Consider the following 9,916-nt stretch of genomic DNA (forward strand, 5'->3'; position numbering starts at 1 on the left):
CAAGGATTTACTTAACACAATCGTGACTAGCGACTTTTACTACTTATGAATATAAGTTAATAACGATTAGGTGAAATTCCCTTATACTCTAGCGTCAAATTCATGCATGAGAACTAAGTATGCATCCTTAATTAACATACATAAACATGTTATCAATCAAATAGATAAGTAAACCACATTCACGATTCATGAAATCATAACTGGAGGAAATCAAATCATATAAAACATATGATCATGGCTTTGAATTCCCCTCTAACTATAAAGAAATTAGTTCCTCATGTTCGCAAATAAACAAAGATAAATAAATCTAAACATTGACATAAAGATAGAAAACACCTAGAAACGCTCCAACAATCCAAGCTCCTTGAATGGCATGCACGGCTCCAAATTTCTTCCTTCTCCTCCTTGCAAAACTCACGGCACAAGAGGAGTTTTTGGGTGAATGGTGTAGTGAAAATATGGTAGAGAGTGGTGAATGAATGGTGCGGCATAAGGTGGTATTTATAGGCTGAAAATCACAACTCCTAGGTAGCAAAGGACAAGGTTTTAAAGGTCTAATCTGCATAGGACAATAACATACAATCCTATAAGGAAAACAAGTCAGAAATCCAAAAAGGAATGGGAGATAAGGTGCGGCACAAAGCTAGGAGATGATAAGGCTTCTAGAAATCTGAAATCCCAAGGGAAATAGGACATAGGGTGCGGCACAAAGGGTTGTTTCTAGAAAGAAATACAAGGCAGATTTTTAGGCTTCTAGAAAGGTTCTAGGTGCCATCTTTGTAAGACAAGATTAGGTCTTCTAGAAATCTGATTTTAAGCCTCCTAATCTAGTTAGAAACCCTCCCTTGCAGCTGAAATATGGGTAGTTTAGGATTAGGATAAGATAGGATAGGATAAAGTTTGTTTGGATAAGATAAGCTAAGATAAGGTTATGGATGAGGTTTTGGATAAGATTCCTTCACTTGAGCTGATTCTTTGGCTTTAACCCTTCTTCTTCACGTAGGAATACTTGCTTGAGTAGGAAACTTCATACGTCTAGGAATCCATCTTCAATTAGGACTCCTACATTGATTAGGAATCCTTCTTCATTTAGGAATCCTACATTTAAGCCCTTTCCTACTTCAACTAGGAAACTTTGTATCTTCAATTCTTCAACTTCAAAAAGACATTCCTAGCTTCTTCAATCCCTCAAATTCGTCCATCCTTTGTGCTTCACATGCATGAACTTCATTCTAGCCCAGTTTTGCTCCAAATTGCATCTTTTTGCTTACTTTGTCCTTAAAACCTGAAAACACATGAAAATAGCTTAAAAGACTAACTTAACTAAGAAAACACAACATAAATGCATAAGAACTAACTAACTAAGGCGCATAAATATGCTCCTATCATGAAGCAATCAAGTGAATCTCACAAACTTGACATTTTACGTTGTTCCAAAATCTTTATTGATTTTGTGCCTCAATATATTGCAATAAGGACCAATAAGTGAGCCAATTAATAAGTACTTTACTCATTTGAGCCAAGTTCTTCTTCCTTGCTTAGAATTGTGAAGTGAATCTGGAGAGAACTTTTGCTGGTGTTTGGAGAGACCTTTGGGTGCCTGTAGAATTATCCACATTAGAATTGTGAAGTGAATCTGTGACTTGACACAAAGATATACCCTAAGCCCAAACCAACAGAGTAACTGAAGAAGTCTCTTTCTCCAGGCAAATAATAAAACCCTACACAAAATAAATGACAAATTAAAGAAAAATTCTTAGAGAAAATGAGTCATTTCTTCTTTGTAGACAAATCACAACTTAACATGCATGCAATAATTTTTAATTTTGTAACATTCATGAGTATTACTTTTGCATTTGTATTAAACTATGATGTGCAAGTAAATAGAAATGTGTCGCCTTACATGCAAGGACCAAGTAAACTAAGTAGTGCTCATCAATAAGGGTGTTTCTTCAGCAGACTACAAACATGTTTCCTCCCCACTGTCCTGAGCAACTTTACATCCAAGAGCTAAAACCCAAAGACATTAATCATTAGAGATCGTGTGACCAAATGATTTCCGCATATCTTTCTTCCTTCTACACATACTTGTTATTTTCTGTCTTCCGATTCTCCTTTAATTATCAAAAGACAAATAAACAAAGGGAGAAAGTAAATAAGAATGGTGAAATCACTTTTCACCGTTCAAAAAGGGAAGGACCAAGGTACTAGTTTTAGCTAGGACCAAAAGAAAAGGACCATAATTCCTTTACTGCATGCTCTAATCACAGAGGGTGAAAGCTAGTTCACAAAGAGCATGCATGACTATCAATTTTCAACATTGCCAAGTACGTACGTAGTAGATTGCTCCAAGATTCACTCTTCTTGCCAAATGTGGACGCATTCTTCACTTGAGAGCTCACCTGCCGATCGATCAAGTCAGTTGCCTCTCTAAGTTTCGTCTCAAATAACAAATAACAACTCAGCAGACTTCTGATGACGAAACAAAATCACTCTGCAGTTTAGCAGGATGCATGATTGGATGTTCCATCTTTGATCTCTAACGGCACATGATTTCTCTGCCATCTGAATTTCCATCCATGTGCGTTTTATGTTTAAGTAGGGTTAGCTACTAGTATCACCGACTCCAATAACATGACTGACAGAATCCCATGAATTATAAGAGAAGCTACTCGCTACTCAGGATGTGGGGTTGAAAGCTTTGGCTGTTGCAAGACATTTGGACGAACAACAACAACAACAACAACAAAGCCTTTTCCCACTAAGTGGGGTCGGCTATATGAATCCTAGAACGCCATTGCGCTCGGTTTTGTGTCATGTCCTCCGTTAGATCCAAGTACTCTAAGCCTTTTCTTAGAGTCTCTTCCAAAGTTTTCCTAGGTCTTCCTCTACCCCTTCGGCCCTGAACCTCTGTCCCGTAGTCACATCTTCGAACCGGAGCGTCAGTCGGCCTTCTTTGCACATGTCCAAATCACCGGAACCGATTTTCTCTCATCTTTCCTTCAATTTCGGCTACTCCTACTTTACCTCGGATATCCTCATTCTCAATCTTATCCTTTCTCGTGTGCCCACACATCCCACGAAGCATCCTCATCTCTGCTACACCCATTTTGTGTACGTGTTGATGTTTCACCGCCCAACATTCTGTGCCATACAACATCGCTGGCCTTATTGCCGTCTTATAAAATTTTCCCTTGAGCTTCAGTGGCCTACGACGGTCACACAACATGCTGGATGCACTCTTACACTTCATCCATCCAGCTCGTATTCTATGGTTGAGATCTCCATCTAATTCTCTGTTCTCTTGTAAGATAGATCCTAGGTAGCGAAAACGGTCGCTTTTTGTAATCTTCGCTAAATTGCTCCGGTCATTAGTGTGGATAAGTATATAAATGGATAGAGATAGGAAAGCAAACACAAGATGTACGTGGTTCACCCAGATTGGCTACGTCCACGGAATAGAAGAGTTCTCATTAATTGTGAAGGGTTTACACAAGTACATAGGTTCAAGCTCTCCTTTAGTGAGTACAAGTGAATGATTTAGTACAAATGACATTAGAGTACAAATGACATTGGGAAATATTGTGGGAGAATGATCTCGTAATCACGAAACTTCTAAGTATTGGAGTGTGGTATCCTCTTGACTTGCCTTATCTGTCTCATTGGTAGATGTGGCAGCTTCTCTGGAAGTACTCTTCCTCCATCCAGGGGTGGTATCTTTAACTGGTGGAGATGCACAAGGTAATGTATCAATTTCACTTGAAGCTTACTTGTAGTTTCAGGCTTGGTCAAGCGCGATACAAACCATGTAGTAGGAGTCCCCCAAGTCGCCGAGCTAGGGGATTTGCTGAAAGAGGTGACAGACAAGGTAAGCAATCAGAGCTCCGGCTGATTGTTCACCTTCTCCCCATCTTGCAGCAGCATGAAGGATAAAGAGAAGAAAAATGAGAAGAGATGATATGGGATACTTTTGCTTTTGAAGAAGTAACTTTCCACAGGCTTATTCTTGAACTGAGCTGGAGGGTTTTCTGGTTTCCTCCAGAGTACAAGGCCGACTGAAGAATTTGAGGGTCAAAACAAGTCCATCAAATCTAGAGTACGTTCGACCCTGCTGATATGGGATACTTTTGCTTTTGACAGAGTAATGGATGGATCGGCATGTGTGCTGTTACGCTTGTCTCCACATGCTTCCTTGTATCCTTCGCACTTGCCCTATCTGTTCCTCAAGCAGATGCGGTATCTTCCCTGGCAACATAAGATGTTGAAGATGAGTACTCGAGAGCAATGCCAGGTAAGTAATCAGGTAAGGGGTTCCAGGCTGTCAGTTCCTGGCTGGGAGCTTGATTTCAAGTGCTGACTGATTGCTCTCTTTCTCCTTGTCTTGCAGGTAAAAACAAGGCCAAAGGAAAAGACAGGGAAAAAGCATGATATGGGATACTCTTGCTTTTAACCCTGATGATATGAGATATTCTTGCTCTAGTATAGCTTGTTTGCAGAGGTATTATCGGGGGGAAAGAAAGCTGAATATTTCGAAAGGCTTCGTTGGGAGTGCCCTCTCAGATATGAGGAAGGGTTGAGCATTTTTGCAGGTCTGCCTGTCCGTTGGGGATGGAGGTCGACATATATAGGAGTCTCCCTAACAACAAGTAGTAATGCTATTCCTTTACCCTGCTTGGTCATAGCACGGTAGTGGGAGCTGCCAGCTTCACATGTTTTAACTCTGTCAGAGCACTTTGAAAAAGTGGTATGTGGTATCTGGCTCTCGAGATTCGGAGAACGATGCTTCTTCGATTTTTGAGAAAGCAATCATGGTGGGGGTCTGGCTCTCGAGATTCGGGGAGCAGTGTCTCTTCGATTTTTGAGAAAGTAATCATGTTGGGAGTCTGGCTCTCGAGATTCGGAAAGCGGTGCCTCTTCGATTTTGGAGTAAGCAATCTTGTTGGGAGTGTTTTCTCGGATGTGAGTAAAGGTTGGGCATGTTTGCTAGTCTACCTTGCCACGAAGCACGGAGGTTGACACACAGGGACTTTCCAATTATCCAGCAGTGGTACTGTTCCTTTACCCTTGTGGGTAATAATATGGTAGCTAGACCTTCAAAATTTATGTGTCTAAACTTTGTTAGTGCTGTTTCTTTGCTATTCTTTTACCTTTCTTGGTCAGAGCGATGTAGTGGGAGCTGCAAGCTTCACGTGCTCAACTTTGGCAGAGACTTTGACAAAGTTATCTGTGGTACCCATGAGCTATTGTTGCGTGTGGGAAGTGGGTGATTGAACAGTAAGATTCATGTGCTTTCTACTTCACCAGAAGTCTTCGACAGAATGCCCATAATTTCCGCAAAGCTGAGTGTGCGTGTGACAGGTGCTGACAAGGCTAGAAAAGAAGGTGCCTCTTCGATTTCTAAGATCGGCCCTCGTGGTCTCTGAGCAGCCCAACTTTTGAGAAAGCGAGCGCCTCTTCGATTGATTCGGAGAACGATGCCTCTTCGATTTTTGAGAAAGCAATCATGCTGGGGGTCTGGCTCTCGAGATTCGGGGAGCAGTGTCTCTTCGATTTTTGAGAAAGTAATCATGTTGGGAGTCTGGCTCTCGAGATTCGGAGGGCGGTGCCTCTTCGATTTTGGAGCAAGCAATCTTGTTGGGAGTGTTTTCTCGAATGTGAGTAAATGTTGGGCATGTTTGCTAGTCTACCTTGCCACGAAGCACAGAGGTTGACACACAGGGACTTTCCAATTATCCAGCAATGGTACTGTTCCTTTACCCTCTCTTTGATTTTTGAGAAAGTAGTCATGTTGGGAGTCTGGCTCTCGAGATTCGGAGGACGGTGCCTCTTCGATTTTGGAGCAAGCAATCTTATTGGGAGTGTTTTCTCGAATGTGAGTAAAGGTTGGGCATGTTTGCTAGTCTACCTTGCCACGAGGCACAGAGGTTGACACACAGGGACTTTCCAATTATCCAACAGCGGTACTGTTCCTTTACCCTTGTGGGTAATAATATGGTAGCTAGACCTTCAAAATTTATAGGTCTAAACTTTGTTAGTGCTGTTTCTTTGCTATTCTTTTACCCTTCTTGGTCAGAGCGATGTAGTGGGAGCTGCAAGCTTCACGTGCTCAACTTTGGCAGAGAACTTTGGCAAAGTTATCTGTGGTACCCATGAGCTATTGCTGCGTGTGGGAAGTGGGTGATTGGACAGTAAGATTCATGTGTTTTCTACTTCCCCAGAAGTCTTCGACAGAATACCCATAATTTCCGCAAAGCTGAGTGTGCGTGTGACAGGTGCTGACAAAGCTGGAAAAGTAGGTGCCTCTTCGATTTCTAAGATCGGCCCGCGTGGTCTCTGAGGAGCCCAGCTTTTGAGGAAGCGAGCACCTCTTCGATTTCTGAGATCGGCTTTCGTGGTCTTTGAGCAGCCCAACTTTTGAGAAAGCAAACACCTCTTCGATTTATGAGATCAACCCTCGTGGTCTCTAAGCAGCCCAGCTTTTGAGAAAGCAAACGCCTCTTCGATTTCTGAGCAGGCGCCTCTTCGATGTCTGAAGCTCCGTCGAGTGCAGCTTTTTATAGGGGCTGGCATTAAGTTCCAAAGCACACTTGAATCTCCACCAGTAGAAGCTCCATTCTTGCACTTCTAAGATCTTGATTTGTTCGACCTCTTCTCTCTTCAATACCTTTGAAAATGTCTGGCCCCTCCGACCGTCGTTTTGACTTGAACCTTGTTGAAGAGGCAGCCCCGCCTTCTCCAGACAACATATGGCGCCCATCCTTCGTCTCCCCTACTGGTCCTCTTACCGTTGGGGATTCCGTGATGAAGAATGATATGACCGCTGCGGTGGTGGCCAGGAACCTTCTCACTCCCAAAGATAACAGACTACTTTCCAAACGGTCTGATGAGTTAGCTGTTAAGGATTCACTGGCTCTCAGTGTTCAGTGTGCAGGTTCTGTGTCTAATATGGCCCAACGCCTATTTGCTCGAACCCGCCAAGTTGAATCATTGGCGGCCGAAGTGATGAGTCTCAAACAGGAGATTAGAGGGCTCAAGCATGAGAATAAACAGTTGCACCGGCTCGCACATGACTATGCTACAAACATGAAGAGGAAGCTTGACCAGATGAAGGAAACTGATGGTCAGGTTTTACTTGATCATCAGAGATTTGTGGGTTTGTTCCAAAGGCATTTATTGCCTTCGTCTTCTGGGGCTGTACCGCGTAATGAAGCTCCAAATGATCAACCTCTTATGCCTCCTCCTTCTAGGGTTCTGTCCAGTACTGAGGCTCCGAATGATCCCCCTCCGATGCCTTCTCTTTCTGGGGCTCTACCGACTGCTGAGACTTCTCCTAAGCAACCTTTGTGAAGGCTCCATCTTGTTTGTTTATTTTGACTCATGTATATGTACATATTTGTAGCTTATCGGGGATATCAATAAATAAGTTTTCCTTCATTTCAACGTATTGTGTTAAATACACCAAAGCCTTCTTCGCTAAGTTCTTTGAATTTTCTTTTGTTGAAGCTTGTATGTTGAAGCTTTCTGAGTGGAGCATGTAGGTTGGGGTAGTGTTCCCTTAATTTTTCGAGTGAGGAAAACTTCTCGGTTGGAGACTTGGAAAATCCAAGTCACTGAGTGGGATCGGCTATATGAATCTTAGAACGCCATTGTGCTCGGTCCTGTGTCATGTCCTTCGTTAGATCCAAGTACTCTAAGTCTTTTCTTAGAGTCTCTTCCAAAGTTTTCCTAGGTCTTCCTCTACCCCTTCGGCCCTGAACCTCTGTCCCATAGTCGCATCTTCTAATCGGAGCGTCAGTAGGCCTTCTTTGCACATGTCCAAACCACCGTAACCGATTTTCTCTCATCTTTCCTTCAATTTCGGCTACTCCTACTTTACCCCGGATATCCTCATTCCTAATCTTATCCTTTCTCGTGTGCCCACACATCCAACGAAGCATCCTCATCTCCGCTACACCCATTTTGTGTACGTGTTGATGCTTCACCGCCCAACATTCTGTGCCATACAGCATCGCCGGCCTTATTGCCGTCCTATAAAATTTTCCCTTGAGCTTCAGTGGCATACGGCGGTCACACAACACGCCAGATGCACTCTTCCACTTCATCCATCCAGCTTGTATTCTATGGTTGAGATCTCCATCTAATTCTCCGTTCTTTTGCAAGATAGATCCTAGGTAACGAAAACGGTCGCTCTTTGGTATTTCTTGATCTCCGATCCTCACCCCTAACTCGTTTTGGCCTCCATCTGCACTGAACTTGCACTCCATATATTCTGTCTTTGATCGGCTTAGGCGAAGACCTTTAGATTCCAACACTTCTCTCCAAAGGTTAAGCTTTGCATTTACCCCTTCTTGAGTTTCATCTATCAACACTATATCGTCTGCGAAAAGCATACACCAAGGAATATCATCTTGAATATGTCCTGTTAACTCATCCATTACCAACGCAAAAAGGTAAGGACTTAAGGATGAGCCTTGATGTAATCCTACAGTTATGGGAAAGCTTTCGGTTTGTCCTTCATGAGTTCTTACGGCAGTCTTTGCTCCTTCATACATATCCTTTATAGCTTGGATATATGCTACTCGTACTCCTTTCTTCTCTAAGATCCTCCAAAGAATGTCTCTTGGGACCCTATCATACGCTTTTTCCAAATCTATAAAGACCATGTGTAAATCCTTTTTCCCATCTCTATATCTTTCCATCAATCTTCGTAAGAGATAGATTGCCTCCATGGTTGAGCGCCCTGGCATGAACCCGAATTGGTTGTCCGAAACCCGTGTCTCTTGCCTCAATCTATGCTCAATGACTAATTAACTTAATACCCCTATAGTTCATGCAATTTTGTACGTCGCCCTTATTCTTGTATATAGGCACCAAAGTGCTCGTTCGCCACTCATTTGGCATCTTCTTCGTTTTCAAAATCCTATTGAAAAGGTCAGTGAGCCATGTTATACCTGTCTCTCCCAAAACTTTCCACACATTTGGACGAAAATGAAAGAAAATATTAAACATTTGGATTTGATAACATCTGGAAAGGCTTCATGGGAAAAGGATTTAAGAGCATATAAAGATTTAAAGAATATATACATACAAGAAATGCTAAGATGATTTTCTCCAAAATTACTTTCCATGAACTCTACCCCCTTAATGTTTGACATAACGTTTATAATGTTCTGCCACTTAATATTTTTAGTATTAAATGTTCTGCCACTTAATATTTTTAGTGTTGAACAAGAAAATTAATATTAAACTATGAAACAACGATCCAAATATACCCTCTCGGTTATGACACTTAGTTAAGGTGATTTTAGTAATTAAAACATTTTCAAGGTGATTTTAGTAATTATAAACATTTATTCAGACTGGGCTTGGTGAGGGTATAGGGAGGCCCGCTCGAGTGAGTTCTGCGAAGTAACAGCGTCAACACTCGGCCAGCCTATAACCCCTCCATAAATTCATGCGCATGTAAATGCTTTGCGCGGCGAGCGGCTCTCACCACTCGCTTTGTTTTCCTTACTCATTAGTTTAAGGCAAGTTTTACCACCCCACCCACCCTATATTTATAGAGCCCCCCTTGGAACAAGTTTCTGTCGACGGCCGATGTGGGATAGATTGTTTACAGAAGAAATGTTCCTGTAAGCTTCCAAAACTAATTTTAAAGTTTTAGAGATTGTGTTCTGGGCGGTTTGCCTTCTGGATTCTTCGGTGCGTTTGTGTTCCGCGCAATTTGCTTCTCACAAGTTACACCCGTGTGTCTGCATCTCTCATCACATGACACAAGAATGTACACACCCGAGTGACATGCATGATTAGGCGAACAAAAGTGTTGTCGTAGGCCAATTCAACCTCCTTGATTTATAGAACACTGAACCAAATTGATTCTTGCATTACGAAACACAAATCAGAAGAGCACGTACGG

General features: G+C 42.3%; 1 non-coding gene across 1 annotated transcript; it reads right to left on the reverse strand.

Moving 5' to 3' along the window:
- Positions 1 to 9,379: 9,379 nt before the first annotated feature.
- LOC114826200 (U12 minor spliceosomal RNA) lies at positions 9,380 to 9,531 on the reverse strand. Its single transcript, XR_003775120.1, has one exon. It is a non-coding gene; the product is annotated as a U12 minor spliceosomal RNA (small nuclear RNA).
- Between the last annotated feature and the right edge of the window lie 385 nt (positions 9,532 to 9,916).

Source organism: Malus domestica, chromosome 07 (assembly GCF_042453785.1).
Source record: "Malus domestica chromosome 07, GDT2T_hap1".
Classification (NCBI taxonomy): domain Eukaryota; kingdom Viridiplantae; phylum Streptophyta; class Magnoliopsida; order Rosales; family Rosaceae; genus Malus; species Malus domestica.